Source organism: Pleurodeles waltl, chromosome 8 (genome assembly GCF_031143425.1).
Source record: "Pleurodeles waltl isolate 20211129_DDA chromosome 8, aPleWal1.hap1.20221129, whole genome shotgun sequence".
Lineage (NCBI taxonomy): Eukaryota > Metazoa > Chordata > Amphibia > Caudata > Salamandridae > Pleurodeles > Pleurodeles waltl.
Genome location: NC_090447.1, coordinates 841,176,618 through 841,193,206, shown reverse-complemented (window position 1 = coordinate 841,193,206; position 16,589 = coordinate 841,176,618).

Below are 16,589 nucleotides of genomic sequence, written 5' to 3'. Positions count from 1 at the left end.
GGCTCCATTACCCACACTTTGTCTCCAGGTTGAAACTCTACCAGAGTGGCCTTCTGGTCATACCATTGTTTCATCACCTCTTGACTGGCCTCAAGGTTATCTTGGGCTTCTTTCCAGAAGCGGGTCATCTGATTGCGGAGGGCCAACATGTAGCTGACCACGTCCTGAGGGGGTGTCTTTGGAGAGTTCTCCAATCCCTCCTTGACAATGCTTAAGGGTCCCCTGACGGGGTACCCATAGAGAAGCTCAAAGGGACTGAACCCTACCCCCCTCTGGGGGACCTCTCTGTAAGCAAAGAGAAGGCATGGTAAGAGGACGTCCCATTTACGCCTCATGGCCTCAGGGAGGCCACCAATCATGCCTTTCAGGGTCTTGTTGAATCTCTCCACAAGCCCATTAGACTGGGGGTGATAGGGTGTGGTGAACTTGTAGGTTACACCACACGCATCCCACAGATGCTTCATGTACGCGGACATGAAGTTAGTGCCTCTGTCAGACACTATCTCCTTGGGGAATCCCACACGGGTAAATATCCCCATCAGGGTTCTGGCTACCACCGATGCAGTTACGGTCCTCAGAGGGATTGCCTCTGGGTACCGGGTGGCATGGTCCACCAAAACCAGGATAAACCTGTTGCCTAAGGCAGTTTTGGGGTCCAAGGGGCCAACAATGTCGACGCCCACCCTTTCAAAGGGGGTGCCAACGACAGGAAGTGGAATCAGGGGGGTTTTAACCCTCTTTCCTGCTTTACCACTAGCCTGGCAGGTAGGACAAGCCCTGCAGAACTTGTCTGAGTGTGTCCTCATTTTGGGCCAGTGAAAGTGGTTGACAAGCCTGTTGAAGGTCTTGTCTTGTCCCAAATGTCCTGCCAGGGGAATGTCGTGAGCCAGACCCAGTAGGAAGGCTCGGTAACATTGGGGGACCACCAGCACACGTGCTGCCCCAAAGACCGGAACCCTAGGCTCACTGTAGAGGAGATCATTCTCCCAATATAGGTGGTGATTGCCAGAGGCGTCACCTGCTGCCTGGTTTAAGGCTTGTTTCCTCAACCCTTCTAGAGTGGGACACTCTTTCTGCGCCTGGCAGAATTCCTCCCTGGTGGGTCCACCCTCAACTTGCCAGCCAGCAAGCTCCGGTAAGTCACCTAGGGTGGCAATGTCTTCCCCAGTTGGCTCGGGAGTCTCCTCCTCAGGAGCCCCGTCAGCCACTGTGGGAACTTCTGGGGCCGGTTTCCCGCGCCCCTCGTCCCTCCTCTTGGCAGCTCCCTGGGCCATCGTTCCAGGCTCCAGGTGCCCTTGACTTCCCTCTCGGTCAGCCATGGACCGGGTGGTCATGCAGACCCACTCAGGTAACCCTAACATCTCCAGGTGAGATCTGAGCTCTACTTCTTTCCAAGCAGTATGCTCTAGATCATTGCCTAACAGACAATCTACAGGCATGGCAGGACTCACAGCTACTTTCAGAGTACCAGAGACCCCCCCCCACTCAAAGGGAACCCGAGCCACCGGTAGGTGACTCTCGCGGTTGTCAGCGACTATGACCTGGTGGAATGTATTCGGGATTATCTGCTCTGTGGACACCAGCTGACTCTTGATAGTAGTCATACTGGCTCCTGTGTCACGCAGAGCCTCCACCTTCTGCCCATCAATGAGGACCCACTGCCGGTACTTGGAAGTATTTTTAGGCATGTGGACCTTGGACATCATTTCTCCTTCTCCCAGGGACACTAGGGAAATCTCTACCTGCTCCCCAAAGCTAGTGGGGTCCATCTCCCCCCCGAGTGCTACACTAGTCAACCCAGGCGCCTGTCCGGTAGTGGACGGTGCCCTCTTGGGGCACTGTGGATCGCCTTTGTAGTGACCATATTGGTAACACTCCATGCATTTGGGGCTAGATTTTCCTGACCTGTCAAATGTCCCTGGTTTCTTCCCAAATTTGGAAAAGGAAGGGTTGCCACCCCCTCCCTGGGAATTCTTTTGGGGGCCTTTAGAGAGTTCCTTATCTGTAAGTTTATCTCCCCCCTCTTTCTTCTGTTGGGAACCCTGACCACCTTTGTGGGAGTCCCCCCCAGGTACCTTTTTGGACACTCTGGTGCTAACCCAGAGGTCCGCCTCCTCAGCAAGCTTCCTGGGATCAGTCAGCTTACTATCCACTAGGTGCTGGCGCAAATCGGTATAAGTAACATTAAGCATATGCTCTCTCAGGATCAAGTCATATAAACCTTTATAATCTGCTACTTTGTTGCCCCGCACCCATCCATTCAGTGCCTTACTAGAGAAATCAAAGAAATCTACCCATGTTTGTGTGGTTTGTTTGGTGCTGTCCCTGAACCTCTGACGGTATCCCTCAGGGGTCAGCCCAAACTTAGCAAGTAAAGTGGCTTTCTGGAGTGGGTATGTGTTTTGATCCGGTGGATCCAATGTGAGAAGTGTGTCCCTCCCCAATGGCGGCACATAACCCCACATAGCTACCCCCCATTGCCCTTCAGGAACCTCATGAGCCCTTAGTGCAACTTCATAAGCAGCTAACCATTTATCTATGTCATCTCCCACCACAAAACTGGGCACCACATTTTTGGGTATACGAACCTTCTTTTCTCCAGCAGGTCCTGTCTGTATGCTGCCACCATTATTGCTGGATTCAGACTGTCTTGCCTTGATCTCCAGCTCCTTGAGACTCAGTTCATGAGCCAACAATAGTTTCTTTTCAGCCAACGCTCTTTCAGCTTCCACTTGTTTGGCTGTTCTTTCAGCTTCAATCTGTTTGGCTGCTCTTTCAGCCTCAGCTTGTTTGGCTTCTCTTTCTGCCCTCTTCTCCTCCTGTTGTGCCTCAATTTTCAGTTTTGCCATTTGCAATTGGAACTCCCTTTCTTCTCTCCTTTCCTCTGCGGTCAGGCTTTGCATGGAGACACTGCTCCCTGGTCTGGAAGGGTGCACAATTGCAGTGGTAACACTATCCATAGATAGTGGAAATCCTTCTGAGGGGCCATTTTCTGGCTCCTCTTCCTCATCATCCTCTAAATGGGCTTCTGCCCAGGCCCTCAGCGCCACTTGAAAGTCCTCCTTTCTGGAGGCCCCTTGGGTGGGTACCCTTAATGCCCTGCAGAATCCTCTTAGTTGTTTGACCGTGTATGTATCCAACTGGACTAGGTCAAAGTCCCCTGTCTGAGACCCAGTCAGAGACATGTTGAGTGAGGATTTAGTTTTTGAAAATTGTCAGGAAAAAAAACGGATTTTCAAAAAGAGATAAAAACCAAGTTGACCTTCAACTGTGGGTATGTAGTGAAATACTTAGCTACTGTATGTCACTGCACAAATACAAGTCCTATCCTCACCGCTGATCACCAATGTTAGAAATGGGGTTTTTGGTTGGCAGTCAGGTTACCTCCTGTCCAAGCAAAAGCCCTCACTCTAGTCAGGGTAAGTCACACACTATCCAAGATTATCCTGTGCCCACCCTCTGGTAGCTTGGCACGAGCAGTCAGGCTTAACTTAGAAGGCAATGTGTAAAGTATTTGTGCAATAAATCATACAATACCACCATATAGCACCACAAAAATACACCACACAGTGTTTAGAAAAATATATAATATTTATCAGGATAATTGTAGGTCAAAAAGAATAAAGTTGCAATGGAAAATTGTAGAAATATCACAGGGAAGTGATATAGAGTGTCTTAAGTCTTTTAGAATGCAATACAGGGTCTTTCAAGCACAAAGTACCTGGTTTCTGGTGGAAAATCTCCTCAGAGGGCCACAGGAGAAGAGATGCGTGGAAAAAGGGGTGTGTGCGTCGATTTCTCCTCAGCACACACAGACTTGCGTCGGTCTTTTCCACGCGGGGAAGTCGGGCGTCGTTTTCCCGGCGCGCAGACAGTCTCTTTTTGTGGATCGCGGGGATTACCAGATGTCCCGGGTCTGTGCGTGGATTCTCCTGCTTGTTTTCCGGCTGCGCGTCGTTCTGCGGGGCTGCGCGTCGAAGTTTCGATCTCACGGTAGGCGTCGCGTCGATTTCTCCTTGGAAGTCGGGCGGCGTTGTCCTTGCGAGGCCGTGCGTCGAAAGTTTGGTCTCACGGCAGGCGTCGCGTCGATTTCTCCTTGGAAGTCGGGCGGCGTTGTCCTTGCGAGGCCGTGCGTCAAAGTTTCGCACTCACGGTGGGCGTCGCGTCGATTTCTCCTGGAAAGTCGAGCGGCTTTGTCCTTGCGAGGTTGTGCGTCGAAGTCTCGATCGCCCCGAGGGCGTCGCGTCGATCAGCGTCGGTGTGCGGCGTTTTTCTCGCCGCGAAACAAGCTGTGCGTCGAAAGTTTCGGCGCACGGAGCGTCCAAGTGAAAGGAAGAAGTCTTTTTGGTCCTGAGACTTCAAGGAACAGGAGGCAAGCTCTATCCAAGCCCTTGGAGAGCACTTTCACAGCCAGACAAGAGTTCAGCAAGGCAGCAGGGCAACAGCAAGACAGCAGTCCTTTGTAGAAAGCAGACAGGTGAGTCCTTTGAGCAGCCAGGCAGTTCTTCTTGGCAGGATGTAGTTTCTGGTTCCGGTTTCTTCTCCAGCAAGTGTCTGATGAGGTAGGGCAGAGGCCCTGTTTTATACCCAAATGTGCCTTTGAAGTGGGGGAGACTTCAAAGAGTGGCTAAGAAGTGCACCAGGTCCCCTTTCAGTTCAATCCTGTCTGCCAGGGTCCCAGTAGGGGGTGTGGCAGTCCTTTGTGTGAGGGCAGGCCCTCCACCCTCCCAGCCCAGGAAGACCCATTCAAAATGCAGATGTATGCAAGTGAGGCTGAGTACCCTGTGTTTGGGGTGTGTCTGAGTGAATGCACAAGGAGCTGTCAACTAAACCTAGCCAGACGTGGATTGTAAGGCACAGAAGGATTTAAGTGCAAAGAAAGGCTCACTTTCTAAAAGTGGCATTTCTAGAATAGTAATATTAAATCCGACTTCACCAGTCAGTAGGATTTTGTATTACCATTCTGGCCATACTAAATATGACCTCCCTGCTCCTTTCAGATCAGCAGCTGCCACTTCAACAGTGTATGAGGGCAGCCCCAATGTTAGCCTATGAAGGGAGCAGGTCTCCCAGTAGTGCAAAAACGAATTTAGGAGTTTTACACTACCAGGACATATAACTACACAGGTACATGTCCTGTCTTTTACCTACACAGCACCCTGCTCTAGGGGATACCCAGGGCACACATTAAGGGTGACTTATATGCAGAAAAAGGGGAGTTCTAGGCTTGGCAAGTACTTTTAAATGCCAAGTCGAGGTGGCAGTGAAACTGCACACACAGGCCTAGCAATGGTAGGCCTGGGACAAGGAAAAGGGGCTACTTAAGTGGGTGGCACAATCCGTGCTGCGGGTCCACTAGTAGCATTTAATCTATATGCCCTAGGCACCTGGAGTGCACATGACTGGGGACTTATAAGTAGATTAAATAGTTCAATCAGGTATGATCCAAAGTTACCATGTTTACAGAGAGAGAGCATATACACTTTATCACTGGTTAGCAGTGGTAAAGTGCGCAGAGTCTAAAAACCAGCAAAAACAGTATCCAAAAACGAGGAGGGAGGCAGGCAAAAAGTTAGGGGTGACTACCCCAAGGCTGTCAGGTCTAACACTAATTATTTGAATGATTCCACAAAATCCTTGACAACCCTCAAATAGCTTGGTAAGGATGTTGAGAAATGTGGGGCTAACCAATTCACCCTTTCCACTGACAATGGTAATTTACTGACATCCTTCAAGGTGTATTGTAATAGCAGTATTAAAAACACAACATGATATTCAGTGAATATTGAATGAAAGAGGCACCTACCTCATTATCCTTCAAGCGTAGGAGCTTTATGATACCAATAATTATCAAAGACCTATTCACAACCTAGAAACCAAGATGTACTTCGAAGACACATTCTTTAATTGTTTTTCCCTTTCTAATCAACCACAAAAAAATTGTTAGACTAGGAAGCTTTTCATCTGATCCCAACATGTGGGGTCTCTCTGGGATCTATAAAAACACTTACAGTGTACAATTAATATATGGATCAAGTGATAATCGTGATGGAGGAGACATACTTAGCAATATGCAGAAGAGTCCTAATTTTATATGAAAATATCCTTCCAGCTTGGAAATCTGTCTGCTGAATCTCCGTGGCTGGAGCTAGGTGATTTTCTGTGGCTAGTTTCTAAAAGTATGAAATTCAATTTTTTGCTTTAACAAAATTAATCCAAGTTCATTCAAGCCTGGCTCTTCGAAACTCACAACCATGCTCTTCAAGAAATTGACATGTGAATGATTGGATTGTGTCCCAAAGTAATTACCGATGGCTGAAAAAACTCTATTCTTGAAAAGATGTGCAAGCCAGAGATGCCCTTCGGTACAGAATGTAACAAGTTTACAGGTTACTCAAAACCATATAAATGGAAAGCTTGAACTAATCTCAGTTAGATATTATTGATCTGATAAAGATCTGAGTTGCTGTCTACTTTTTAGCTTGTCTGTGCCATTATAGACAAAGAGCAGTTATATGCAAATTATTTTTGCACCCACCTCAAGACTGAATGGTCAAAAAAAGGTGAAAATGGTCTTGGGTTTCCTGTGTTCTCATTCTGAGGGGATTTAACCTAGCATGTCAGTCTGAACTGTTCTCATAAGGGTAGAACCAAAGCTAAATAATATTTTGTTGGCCCAATAATAAGCAGAGAATAAATATGTCATTGTTGGAAAGTGGATTACTGGTAAGGGCAGGTACGTACCTACACTTAGCAATAGGCCACTAACCTCCACTTAGGTCCAGTTAGGTCTCAGTAAATTAAACCCAGCTCAACCCTTGCTAGCTTGGCAATGAGTGACAAGGCTTAATTTAGGAGATAAATGTGTAGAGCATTTAAAAATCACAAAACAGTAAATAAGTAAATACAATAAAAATCCAACACAAATTTATAACTATAGATTATATTTTTATCTTTAAAATGACACCACAATGAATAAAATCTGGTTAGTGGAACTGGAGCTATTAAATTTTAAAGAATTAGTGTTTTTTAGCGCCCAGAAACAAAAAGCGCCAATCTGGTCACACCTCGACTGGGGCAAAGTTAAAAGAGTTTAAAACTCTCTACCTGAACTATTTATATTAAATCCAACAATTGTAAGTTGTGGGATTTATTATAACAATTAATTTGATACCAAACTCGATATATCTGACATTTAAGGGGACGTTGTTAATTAAAATAGAGTCTCCCTATTTGAGCCTATGGAGGCCATTCACTACAGTGAGGGAAAAACGAGTTTGGCTGGTTTACCCCACTAGGGCTTATAAATCTATTTTTATAAGGTCCCTGCTTATAGTTGCATGGCACCCAACCCTAGGGGTACATAGGTAACACCTTAGACATGACTTGTATGTAAAAGTAAGGTAGTTTAAGACTTTGGAAACACTTTTAATTCCAAAGTCGAATTTGCATTTAACTCTAATTTAAAAGCAGCCAGCAAGGCAGGCCTGCCTTTAAAATGACCCTGGGCACCTCAGCAGTGCACCTATGGGTGCACTACCTACGCTGGGGTCCCTAAACCTACATTCCCTACCATAAACTAGGGACTTACAGGTAGGTTGACATAGCCAATTATAATTTGCCTAATTTGCATACTCATTTTACACAGAGCACAGGCCCTGGGACTGGTTTGCAGTACCCAAGGCTCCCTCAGAGTCAGGAAAAACACCAGCAAAAAGTGAAAAATGGGGGCAAAAGGTTAGGGGGCCTCTGCAATCAGCCCTGTTTTCTCACAGTCATGAAATATGATTATGTGGACCCATGTTTTGTGTTTTTCATCACAGGTGTACACATATGCACCAGCTCTATCCACTCACTTCCATTTGAGCGTAGATCAACGTGGTACTAATTCTGACTCTGCTCAGTGGATGCTGTACTGTCATTGCTTAAATTGTAATAAAAATGAGTGCCAATGCCCATAGCTCTGCACAGAAACCCTTGGCTTGTTCTTTTATATGACAATGCACCTAATAACATGGCTGCCCAACCAGGGGCATAGCTTAGTCAATGAGACTCAGGAGTGTGAATTGCAAATTTCTTAACTAAAAAACAGTGGGCCACAGGGTGAATTGGTAAGATGACTACGGTTCAGGACAGACTGTTCCCATGAAGAGCAAGGTCAGCATTGATACGTGTTAGAATGGCCTCTGGGGGTGATTCAGAGTTTTGGAAACAGGTACTCCATTGCAATAGTGACAGAGTACCCTGTCCGCTATACTCAAGGTCTGCCCACCCGTTTTTGAGTCTGTCAGACTTCAAGTTTTATGTAGCAGGAGTTAAATTTACTTCATCGGTTTGAACCTTCCTCCATTGGCCCATGGAGTGGGCTCTACCTGAGGAAAGTAATCCAACCTTACACAATATTTATGATGGACCGCTGGATGGCATTTCCTGGTAGTGAGGGACAGTAGAAAAAGAAAAATGACCCCTGAACCGTGGAAGGAAACACCATACCTTGGGTATTTTATTTTTTTTAAATAAAAAATGTTGAAAAAGTTCGGTGGATCTGTCGTTCAGACTTTTCCTGCATTGACAGGATTTGCTACCACTGAGGTTCCTGCCAATGTAAGAGATGTCCTCAGGGCTGGCATACATATCTAAATTCGGAAGGTGAAGTGAAGGCCGGGTCGCTGATGTAAAGTTCTCCACTACCTGCCTGCCTTTAGTCCGCCTGCCAGACCCTAAATCAAGCCTCTGTCTAGGGTGGTGCAGCGAGCGAAAAAAACAATGGACTGGTATTCTACCCGAAGGGTTTCCATTACTTAGACTATCTGCAAGCATTCATCCATCACCTTTTGGGTGTTTGCTTACCAGTGGTGCAGCTTTCCAAGTCTGCTACTGCCAATGTTTGTGAATTCTAAAAAGTTGTAAATTTGCATCCATTTAGGGAGTACTTCTATGGGTGCAGATTTGCTACTTTTTTGGTAAACTAGTGAATATATTTATATTTAAGTTCTTCATCCAGAAAACAAACAAGTTAAAAAGTGTTAGTGAAATCAGAACAACGAGGAAAAAAACACATTTATAGCAGGCCCATCTCAGGGCCCCAGACCACCTCCTGGGTAAGAATGTGTTTATTTGGGGGGATGGCATTCCTCAAACACCCCCTCTTCCCGAAACTACACCCCTGTGCATAGTCTTAAATCAACCTCATGACTCTTCTATCCACTAACAGACACTTCCTGCCCCATTATGTACTCGTGCATGCTCTTGCTGTCTCCTTTTGCAAAGTTGTTCGATCTTTTTATTCTATTTGTTTTCCGTTTGTGAGCTTGTGTGTTTTTTCTTTTTCTTGTTCATGTCCCATATCTGATGAGGAAAAATAAGTGCTGATCCCCCAAAATACGTGCCTGTGGAACCTACCTGCAATCACCAGCAACCAGACTCATGCTAAGCCCTGTGACCCTTATGCCCTTTCATAAAATGCACCGCACTGAGGAAGCCTACAGTTTAGACTTCTCCAAGTTAGTCAAAAATGGTGCTGCCAGATGTAGTTCTTCCAGCCACATTTTCTATAGAAGTGAAGTTATCTAAGTGCAATGAACCTATTACATTTTGTTTGTGAAACAAATATTGCATCTTGCACAATTTCAGTAGCAGTGGGACGTTTTCAAAAAGTTAATTCTTGTAGTCATACCTTATGAAATAATTTGTCCCAGTCATGTTAGATGTTTGGTGTTGTATTTTATATGCAACTTTCTGTGATTTAGACTGAAATAATGCCCAGTTTACCTATATAACTCTATTACCATACAAACTGAGCAACACAGGTAAAAACAGGCAACAAAAAGGGATACTGAGAATGCCAATGATGATCACTAAGGATTTGGTGGCCTCGCCAGACCATTTGAAGTGCTTAACATACGAAGTTTGATTTTTCAAAATGTCAACTTACAGGATATAAGTAAGGCTTAAATTGTCTGCACAAACACTTAATCAGATGGTCTGAGCAGTATGTGGACTAATGGCTATCTAGACATGTGCCGTGTGAAAGCTATAGTCCTGCACTTTGCCAGTCTGGGACGCTTTACGCCATTTTGTTTCAACTGGGTGAATTACATAAAGTTCCAAAACAATGTGTGTGTCACAATAGACGACTAGTTAGTAAAGCACTTTAATGTTAGTTGATATCTTTACAGCGAAGATGTGTGTATTGAAGAAGCATTAAAAAGAATGAATGAACCGCTTTCTCACTTAAGGCCTCCTCATGCTGCTAGTAATTACGACTCGGAGATCCCATTACAGTAGCTCGGTGGATTACTACCCACCTGCGAGTGGGACATCCTCTGGTCTCCTCCTGAAAAACGAGGAATTGCCAGGGAACTGGTATTGTAGTCCCAATTTCCTCTGATACTTCTAATCTCTCCAATATTTCTGTCGGAGGCTCATCTGCTGCTAGCAGGTGGATCTCTGAGCGTGATCCATCAGGTTTGAGGTGTTCTCGCGGGCTCGTAATTCCGACACGGTCGGTCACTACCCTTTGGAATTAAGAGGATGCTGGTAATGAGACCCTTGGTGGTGAAATTCTGTTTTATTTTTGGTGTCCATAAAGCTAACATAGGTGTAACTGCAGAGTTAATTGGTACTTACAAGGACATATAAGTAGCAAAACCTCGCGGAACAAATGTCTAAGTGGTTCCACCCTGGATTCCGATCCAGAGCTGCCTCTCTAAAATATGTGTGTTGCTAGGTCTCCATAACCGTGTGCTCAGTTTAGATATTCCTTTGAAAAGTTACTTTCTCTTCTGCCTTTTGATGATTCAAAGGTGTAAACATGGTTGAATTATAAAGGAGAAATTCTCCTTACATGGTAACACATCCAATTTGAAATGCTAGCCTTGTATTACATCTGTCACAAAACGTAAGAATGGCTTGATACCCAACAATAATAATACTCCTCAATGTAGAAAAACAAAGAAAATCTGCAGGCACCTACATCGAATTTGATAGACCGATAATTATGACCACCCGTCCTCCTAAACGGAGGAAACGAATTTACTTTAGTGTCATGTTTACCAATTCACCATCATAGCACTTTTCAAAATGGAAGCAACAGAGGGACAATAAAAACAGACATTTGTAGCTAGGAAAATTCCGAAACCAAACAGGTTTGAATAGTGCGCTTAACTGATTCATCTTAAGCAACGCTTGAACAATGGCATATACTGCAGCGCTTAATAGAGAAATAAAATATTGTGAAGGGGCCCAACTTTTTCTTAGAAGCCTGCAGGCCGTATGCCAGTATTGGTGAACTGCAAGATCTGATTCCTCCCCCTGCGTTTTTCTTCATCACTCTATACTACTGTCTTTTCACTTCACTTTTAAAGGTTCTTTTGCATGTCTGCATTCTCTGTCATTAGTTTCCTTTTTTTTTTTTATTTCGCCATATTTCTTCCTTTTCTTTTTTCTTCACGGTCACAATCTGATGATAAAAAATAAATCTGTGCCCAATGACGAGTGACCTTTCCTACCATCTCACTCTGCAAACATCAAGCACTAATATTAAGGCTGCTTTAGTGACAAAAATGCTCAAACCAGCCCCATTCCCTTCCTCTCCTCCCCCTCTCTGATATCGATATCTCATTTTCTCCCTTTATGCCTCCCTCCCCCTCTTCCTCTGTTTCTCTTGTAGCTCCTTGTGCCACCTGTATCAAATCTTTGGCAGCTGGGGAAAGTGACAGATGAACCAGGAGACGCCCTGGGCCTTCAAAACCATCCTCCAATCGCTTGAGGCCCACTGGGGAAATGCCCAATAGAATAACATTCCAGTTCGGTCCTACTTTGGGACCCATATGTGTGAATGTTGCATATGTTTTGTTATCTTTCAGTGATATAAGAAAAGAGTCAATTAACTCTTATATTGTGTGTCCTTTCTCTATAATGCCTCGTTTACTCATGTGCATCCTCAGTTTTGAAAGAGTGTTTGATTGCAGTCATTCTGGTATGCATGGTATATTTAGGGCCGTATTTATACTCCGTTTGCGCCGAATTTGCGTCGTTTTTTTCGACGCAAATTAGACGCTAAACTAACGCCAACTAACGCCATATTTATACTATGGCGTTAGAGGCGAATAGCGCCAAAGTTCCCGGAATGTGCGTAATTTTTTAGCGTGAACCCCTTCCTTGCGTTAATGATATGCAAGGGAGGCGTTCCCGTCTAAAAAATGACTCCCAGGCCTTTACGTGGTATTTATACTCCCGGGCAAAAGAGACGCCCGGGAGTGGGCGTGGCTAAAAACGGCGCATTTGCGCCGCTTTTTAACGCCTGGGTCAGGCATGGCGTTAAGGGACAAGTGGGCTCAAAATGAGCCCAGAGTGCCCTCCCCTACCCCCAGGGACCCCCCCTGCCACCCTTGCCCACCCCAGGAGGACACCCAAGGATGGAGGGACCCACCCCAGGGACATTCAGGTAAGTATTTTTTTATTTTTTTTTAATAATTTTTTTTGGCATAGGGGGGCCTGATTTGTGCCCCCCTACATGCCACTATGCCCAATGACCATGCCCAGGGGACAGAAGTCCCCTGGGCATGGCCATTGGGCAAGGGGGCATGACTCCTATCTTTACAATGATAGGAGTCATGTTGATGGGGGATGGGCGTCGAAAATAAATGGCGCAAGTCGGGTTACGACGATTTTTTCGACGTAACCTGACTTGCCCCATTTTAAGACGCCCATGCGCCATTTTCCCCCTACGCCGGCGCTGCCTGGTGTACGTGGTTTTTCTCGCGCACACCAGGCAGCGCCGGTCTGCTTGCGCCGGCTAACGCCATTCAATAAATACGGCGCCCGCATGGCGCTTCAGAATGGCGTTAGCCGGCGCAAAACTTTTTGACGCTAAACTGCGTTAGCGCAGTTTAGCGTCAAAAAGTATAAATATGGGCCTTAATCTCTCCTACTGCTATTGCACGCTGATGTTTTGCACTTATGTTCTATGTATTGATGTAATTTGAAGTGGTTGAGCAGAAGATCTGTAGCAACTGTAGGGACATATTCACTGAAATTTCACACAGTACAGTGCAGCAAGTGAAGTTGCCGCACTGTGTTGTGTGAGAAGAGAATGAGCAGAACAGAGCAGTATTTTCAAAGATATGGCACAGTTCTGCTCTCTCATACCACTAGCATACTTTCGACTGCCTAGCACCAATGCAGGCACCCTTGAGTCATGGAGCAAGGATGCCTGCATGTGGTCAGGTTAGATTTTGTGCAGGAAGGCGTACCTTCCTCCACAAAAAATATTCTTTGAGGCTATCTCGCAAAGAGGAAATAACAAGAAGAACTACAATTATTTCTCCTTCTTATGCCTCTGTTGGGTAGGTGCACCATTTCGGTGAAAACTCAGGTTTACCAATCTTTGTAAATCTGGGTTTGCATCACAATGCATAGGTGAGTGCATGGGAATGCCCATGCACCATCCATGTAATGCCTACCTGATGCAAGGTAATGCAAGACAGAAATATCCTCTGCATTTGTGTTACATGTGTTTTGCAAAGTTATGCAAATAAACATTTGAGTAGCTCTGTAAATCCCCAAAATGGATTTTGTGTCAAGCTGTGGCAAAAAACCCTTGCAACCCCACTGCAAAATCTTAGTAAATCCTGGCCTTTGTCCCCATTTTATCTGGACAAACTATTCCTGTACACTCCTTTATTTGGCATTGTTTCTGCCAGATTGCAAATTGTGCGCTATTTCCAAGAGCTCCTCACTTCCACGAAAGCCTGAAAATGCGATGTTTTAATAGTGGTAAGTCACATTCAGTTCATGGTAGTGGTAGGTTTTTAACAAAGATACCACTTAAGGTTTGCATTGAGCTTTGTTAGACAAATTGAGTGGTGTTATGACATAACATAACATAACATAACATAACATAACATAACATAACATAACATAACATGGTATGACATATAACATAACATAAATCACATTCAGGAGATGAGTGAAAGGGCATCCCTTGTTAATTGCAATTCACAAAAGTATATGTCAATGGTTTGCAACTGTAGTTGCACTTGCAAACCATTTAAAAGCTACTAATGCCTCAAAGAGGGTGGCAGCTGTTTCACAAAGAAGATGCTTTCACAAAGGTATGTGTCACTTACATGTCAATAGGTTGTGTTCTGCCCTCACAGAAAGGGCTCATTTATCCCCCTACTGATCATCTGGAGGCAGGGCTGGGCTAAAAAGGATCTTTTTGCACTTCAGAGGGCTCCTCTGAAGTCACCCCTTCATGAAAGGCATATTTGCTAATAAATACTGGGTGTCTGATCCAAGTTTTTAAGACACTGCATGGGAATTGTAGCCAGACACTGCTGGCTCTACAAACTGCACATTGCCAGAGGACTGCTGTGCTGGCAGGAGGAATTACCATTTAGGCTACCTGCTTTCTTGTGCTGGCCTGCTGCCTACTGACTGCTGCGCTGCGGGAGGGACTGCCACTTTGTAAACCTGACGTCATGTGCTGGCTTGCCTGCTGCTCCCTTTATGCCCCAAGGGTTCTCTAAGGGCTTGTTCGCTTGCCACCTGTTCTTGCAACCTTGGTCCATAAAAGTCTGCATTCCAGCCCCTCTGCCATGGGACTTTGTGGCCCTCATTATGAACATGGCGGTCAAAACCGCGCCGCCGGTGGTGGCGGTAAAAACCACCAACAGAGGAGCAGTCCGGACCACCAAATAATGAACCAACTGAAACACTGGCATCCTGAAAACCACCCACCACCTGTAAAGGAGTGCCGACAATGACGGCAGAGGCCACCCACAGGCTGACAGAAAGGCCCAACCTTCCCATCAAATAATGTAGCACTAGACCGCCGTCAGTTCTGGGGCGGGAACCACCACAACGCAAAGCCAGGCGGAAACAAACTCAATATAAGGAAACACTCACTGGAGGCACTCACAACACTCTGAAGCAGACATTGATAGAGAGCTGCAGATCATGCCAGCCCTGCTCCTTGCCATATCCCTCCACGACCAAGACCGCCGACGAAGATGATAATGGTAAATACCGCAACCTACTAAACAAGGGAAGAAAGGGCACAAGTGCACACACATACCCACTCCACCCACCCTGCAACGCTCCCCCAACCCTTCACAGCAGCACAAGCCATACACCCCACAGCAAGAGGTACTTACCCGACACAAGTCAAATCCAACCTGACCATAGTACATACAAATGCCCCACACCCACAAACAATGAAACAAGAGACCAGGGTTCAAGAGTGTGCCGCCAAAACACAGGCCACACATAAACTTTTAATGCAGCTCACAGAGCTAACTATTCACATTAAGGCCAATGGCCAGTCCATAGTGCCAGATGTTTTTGGGCTACAATGGCCCCAACCTAACTCCCAAAAGTGCTACAGTACTCCACCTTCTGGGGCAACAATGGGGCATCCAGGCACCTCAGTGAACAGGGGCAGGGGGTGGTGGGGATTTGCGATGGGGTGGAGCCTGGACTTGCGTTCAGAAGGTGGAGGCGGTTTGGGTTTGGCCTTGAAAGGTAGGGGGGGTGTGCTTTGACTGGGTGGAGCCAGATGGAATTGGCTCTGCACGGGGCTTCTTCCTCTCTGGGGAAGGGACATAGGAATGTGAAGGGCGGACAGGGGCAGGCTGTGAAGTGGAAGGAGTGGAAAGGGCAAGGAGGTGCGCATGTTTGGGGACAAGACGGGGTGGGCCAGTGGGTTGGAAGAGGTCAGCACGGGAGAGGAAACGTTTTTTTGGGAACAATAGGGTTGGGCCTGGAGGAGGGCGTGGGAGTGGAGGCAGAGGGTGTGGACGTAAGTGGTGTAGTGGTGCGTGTTGTGGGTGAAAGTGACTGGACAGTCTGCTGAGGTGTGTTGGATGTGTAATGGGTGGGTGTCTTGGTGCGTTTGTGTGTTTTTGGAGGAGGGGGTGGACACAGTGGGAGACGACAGGCTGCCAGTGTGGATGTATGTTGTGTGGGTGTCTGCAAGTCTGGTGAGTGTGCTGCATGTGTCAACTACAGTAGTTGTGGTGAGTGCAGGTGTGGTGTCTGGGGTGCATGTATGGATGTCTGCTATTGTGGTGAGTGCAGGAATAGGCTCAGCAACAGTGACTGAAGGTGCAGTGCCTGGGGGTGTGAATGTAGAGGGGGCAGACAGGGAGGCGGAAAGGGGGTCACACTAGGGGTAGTGGATGTTGCTATGTGTGCATGTGTATGTTGGCTGTGTGAATGCTTGTTGTGGGAGGTGTGGTGCTTGTGTTTAGAAGTGTGCTTCTTGTGTGTTGAGGTGCTTGACAGCATGCCAGATTGTGTGCTTTGGACGGGTGAAGGGAGTGGGGTGCTGGAAGGGGTAGAGGAGGTTGGAGGGGGGACGGAATGACCAGGGAAACTGGCTGCCGTCAAAGAGGAGGCCAGAGCCTGAAAAGATCTCTGTAGGTGAGACAAGGCACTGTGAATGCCATCCAGATAGGCATTGGTCTGCTGCATCCCCTGGATGGCATTGACAATGGTTGTCTGCCTTACAGAGATGGTTCTCAGGAGGTCAATAGCCTCCTCTGTGAGGGCAGCAGGGCTTACTAGGGCAGGGGAGGAGGTGC